A 5291-nucleotide genomic window follows, 5' to 3' on the forward strand; every position below is an offset into this window, starting at 1 on the left:
CTGTGTTTGTCCTTGGGGCTGAGGTGTGTTTCCTGGAGGCAACAAATTGTTGGATCTTGTTCTTTAATCCATTTTGCCACTCTGTGTCTTTTTATTGGAGAGTTCAATCCGTTCACATTGAGAGTGATTATTGATGCATGTGGACTTAATGCTGTCAATCTGTCGCTCATTATCTTGTTTTCCTGTGTTTCTTTTCCTGTGTGCTTTAGACTACCCATTTAATACTGCAATTTCTTATGCTGGGTTTCTTAGATTTTTCCTTATCTATGATTTGTGACTCTGTTCTGTACTTTATTTTAGTGTCTACCTTGAAGTTTGTATTTAGAATCTCGTGTATAATATAGTCTATTCTCTGGTGGTCGCTTACTTACTCGACCAATACTGATTTAGACCCTTTGCTCTTCCCCTCCTAAATAATTATTTTCATTTTTTATTCCAACTCGTCTTATTAATTTGTAGCTAGAGTGCTAAGATCATCCTTGTTTTGGTAGTTTCCTTATTTTTACCCTAATGCTATAGTTGAATATTTGCTATCCTGTTCTGGTTCTATCCATCGGTCTCCCTAGTCTGTGGATTGTGTCCCCTTTCTCCCTTTCTTCTTTTTTCAAATATGAGAGCTTTCTTGAGGATTTCTTGTAATGGAGGGCTTTTAGTTACAAATTCCCTTAACTTTTGTTTGTCTGGAAAAGATTTAATTTCTCCCTCATAGCTGAAGGAAATTCTTGCTGGATAGAGTATTCTTGGCTGAAGGTTTTTATCCTTTAAAGCTTTGAATATATCACTCCATTCTCTCCTAGCTTGTAGGGTTTCTGTAGAAAAATCCGCTGACAGCCTGATAGGGGCTCCTTTATAGGTTATTCTCTTTTTTTTTCTTACTTCCCTGAGTATTCTTTCCTTATCATTCCTATTTGCCAACTTTACTATTATGTGCCTTGCGGTGGGTCTTTTTACATTGACAAATCTAGGAGATCTAAAACCCTCCTCTACACACATTTCTCCCTTGATCCCTAGGTTTTGGAAGTTCTCTTCAATAATTTCGTTAAGCACACTTTCTGCTCCATTTTCCTTTTCCATATTGTCTGGAATTCCTATGATCCTTATGTTCTTACTCCTCATTGAATCCATTATCTCTCGGAGATTTTCCTCATTTTTTTTAATTCTTAGTTCTCTTTCTTCCTCTGTCTGGCGCCATTCAGCCTGTCTGTCCTCGATTATGCTGATTTGCTCCTCTATGTTGTCTACACGGGCATTCAGGGAATCCGTATTCTGTTTTATCTGGTCCATTGTGTTTTTCATCTCAAGTAATTCTGTTTGATGCTTCTTTATGATTTCAATCTCTTTTGTGAATTATCTCCAGAATTAGGCTTGTTTCTCTATCTTTCTCTCTACCTCATTGAGTTTTTTGATTATAGCTGCTCTGAATTCATTATCACTAAGTGTACATAATTCCAAGTCCTCAGGACTTAATTCTGTGTTTTTATTGTTTTCCTTCTGATCTGGGGCTTTTATAAATTGCTGGATGGTAGAGGAGCAGTTTTTTCTCATGGTGGTAGAATTCAGTTGCAGTTACAGCCTGTCGCCACTAGATGGGGGTCGAAAGCGGCGTGTTATGAGCTCTCCGCCTTGGGGCAAGATGGCTGCGCCCACTGGCTTTGCTGGGGGGGAGGGGCTGTTTCTCACACGCGCCGGTCTGGGTTCAGATCAGTTCTGTTCTCTGGTCTCCCAAGGCCCTTGATTTATGGGGTCCCCGCAGACGGAAGCTTTCCCCTGTCAGCGGGCCTCCACTGAATCAGCGGCAGGAGTCCTGGATGATCCCCCGGTCGCGCGCCCCTGGCCCGCTCCTTCCCGACCCGCACCGCAGCGATCAAAGACTCTAGGGGAGGGAGCGATGTTCTCTCCTACCGTTCCAGCACCTCCGAAGGTGTAAAGCTAGGTTTATGATCTCCGCCTTCTTGGTATTGTAGGTCTCTAATGAGCTGGCATTATGTTTATTCTCTGAAATTCAGGTCTTCCAATCTTTTGTTGTATTTTGGAGGGGAGAGAATCCCGGGTCAGCTCACCCTGCCATTTTGCTCCGCCCACCCCTACTTCCTATCCCTTCATTTTTATGTGGTTTAGAGAGCGCATCCATTTTCAGTGTTCCATCACTTGTCCATTAAAGCAATGAATTAAAAATAAACTCACATAACCTTGTTTGCGTCTTAATCTCCAATTTTTAGGTAGTCTATTTGCTATGCTAATGAGAAATCAAAGAAGCACAATGAATCCTAATATTTGAGCTGTGCAGCTCCCATCACGCCATCTTGTGTTAGAATAAAGTCCAACCTGGCAGAGAAAGTCTTAGACCCTTATTTGTTGGCTTCCTTCATCCATCTCTCCCTGTTCAGAACCATCTCATCTATGGACACAGACCTTACCAACCCATCATTCTTTCTTCACACGTTTTCCCACTAAGGTCCTTTGTAGGTTTTGAGGTTACAAAGTTGAATATTAGAATGTCATTGGTTTTGTGCTGGATCAGGAGCTCTATATTTAGCATCTTGTTGACGAATGTCTATCTTACATGTTCTTACATGAAATGTTATTAGACATCCATCCAGCTCACAAACACTCTGCAGTTTATTTGCTCCTGGAGCTTGTCACCTGTGCTCACAGTTTGTTCCCTCATCCGCCTGCTCCCTGTGGTTTCTTTACTCAGTCACTGCAGGACCATTGCATCCTTCTCCTCTTCCTTAGCATAAATCTATGGAATGCAGTCCATATCCCCAGGGTCAAGTGCATGTATCTCTTCTGTTCTATAGACAATAAGATCACCGCTATTACTTAACATTTCCTCTTAATTCGACTCAGAACTCCAGAGTCAAAATATCCAGAAAGCAGAAATCATTATCTTTGCCTCAGATCTGCTTTCACCAAGGTGTGCAATTCAGGAGAATTCAAATATTCTTCCAAAAAATATGCGCTGGCTTTGCCCATTGTGCCACAGGTTCTGGGCTCTGTAGATATTACAGTGACATAACGGGGGAATTCCTATTAACATGGAGCCTAGATCCCAGCAGGAGAAACACGCAGTGCACAGACTCACAGAATTCCTCTGGGCTTCTGGAGCCTACTCCTGCTGGCTGAGAGCTCCTCACCTCCCTCAGGACGTGGACACTGAGATTCTCTGTGCTCTGTCCACAGCCTCCCCTCAACTGCACACGGCTCTGCGCCATTCCAGGAGCCTCGTGCGGGAGCCCAGCACTGCTCCCCCCGCCTTGCAGCATCTCTCAGTGTGGCCGCGTCCCACAGTTTGCCCACTGTATCCCATTCTTTACTCTGTAATTAGAGCGATATTGGAAACACATGTATCTGATAAAGGCACCTCCCTGCTTAAAACTTTCCCACAGTTTCTCTCCATATCAAGATTATGTAAAGCTGTTGAGTGTCACGTTCAAAGTCTCTGTGTGTGTGTGTGGCCATCATTTTTCCCCCTTCCTGTCTCACCTCTCCTATGGAGCCTGTTCAAAAGCACAAGTGGGGCTCATTTGCTAAGAGGATACTTAACCCTGAACCCCAGTGCCTCATCCTCTTTGAGCACTTCTGGTCCTCCTGTCCCACCGCTGTCCCCTTCCTTCAGAACCAGGCTCACACATCACCTGCTGGAGATACTAACAGGAGCAAGTATTTGTTTGTATTATAATAATTTACAAGCAAATCTGCAAACATAAATCGAACCCCCAGTGTGCATACTCTCTTAAATAAAATTTAAGGATAGAAATACTGAACAAAGGACACAATTATGATACTTATCATCATTTTTTTTTTCTGATTAGTTGACCCTGTTTACATTCCCCAGAGAAGTGGATGTATATCGTGTTATTACTTTTTATTTAAATGTTTCCTATTTCCAATTTGGTTTGTGAAGTATTGTCCTTGGATTGAGTCAGACATCCAGATCCATGGTAAGAAGAGATTTTGTAGCATTTGAATTCAAGAACATCTTTTCTATGAGAATCTGTAAAGATGTGACACATTACAGAGCCTGGAGGACTGTTCCTCATGAGCATTTCATTTGAAAACTGTGACAGACGAGGGCTTCCCTGAATGTGGGGCAGCTCGCAATCTAGAACGTCCTCTGCAGGACCAAGGGCGCTGCTCTCAGCAATTCTAAGACATCACTTCTTTGACACATGATGTTTGCTTTATCTCCGTTTTGAATGGAGAAATTCTAATATAAAATGACTTAGAATGATTATTTTAGTTGATTTACTTATTTTCCTGTCTTCCATCAGGTAATGAGACTTCCCTTTGATTCCAGTTTCCTGAGAGATTATTTCAAAATCACAAACAAGGTCCGAATTTTTATCAATATTTTTCTGTTGAAATGATCAGTGGTGTTTCATTAATGGATCACAAGCCTGTGGTATGGAAATAGTGAACACTGACCACTGCCTCATCCCATAAGTAAAACTCAATTTGATTTGAATCATAGTCATAAATATAAAAGCTAAAATCACAAAAGTTCTAAGAAAAAATATAGTCACATCTTCACATCCTTGGAATAGACAAAGACATCTTAGATTGAACACAAAAATTACTAACCATAAGAGAACAAATTAATAAATGTTACCTAAAATTTTAGAATATTCCTTGACAGGCAAGTGACCTCAGCAAGATGATGGAATAGGAAGTCCTCCACTCGTGCCCCCCCTCAGCAACCATGATTTGGTGGCCATCCATTGACAAAAGTGCCTTTTTGGGAGCTTCTGGATCCAGATAGGAGACTGTTAAATCCTGACAGAACCCAAGGCTGAGGAGTGGTGTCTGAGAAGGCAGGCCCGTGTTCAGGGGGTCCTGGCAACAGGCCCAGAACAACACCATCCCCCTGGGGACATGGCAAATCACTTTATTGCCTGCTTCCTGCCACCTGCACCACTTGGCCAGAGACCCAGCAGGAGTCACTCCTGCCCATGCCTCAGTTAGCAGCCCTGACAACCGTGTCCCTGGCTGTGAATCGTGAAGCAGCCCATGATCCAGTTCCAGCCCCTCTTAGCCACAGTACAGGAGCAATCCTGCCCATCCAGGCAGCAGACAAGACACATGCCCATCAGTGCCTCTGCAGGCAGTCCTGCTGTCCTCAGTCTGACTGGGAATTTGGAGGCAGCTCTGTGCCCTGGCCCCAGCCCTGTGCAGACTGGTCTTAGGCACTCTTTCCTGCCCAGGAAATGGGCTGGGAACATGCCCATCTAAGTCCCACGAAGTAGGCCTTGAGACTGGCACCAGTTCTGGACGCTGAAGCAAACTTCTGT

The sequence above is a fragment of the Equus quagga genome, chromosome 15 (assembly GCF_021613505.1).
Source record: "Equus quagga isolate Etosha38 chromosome 15, UCLA_HA_Equagga_1.0, whole genome shotgun sequence".
Taxonomy (NCBI): domain Eukaryota; kingdom Metazoa; phylum Chordata; class Mammalia; order Perissodactyla; family Equidae; genus Equus; species Equus quagga.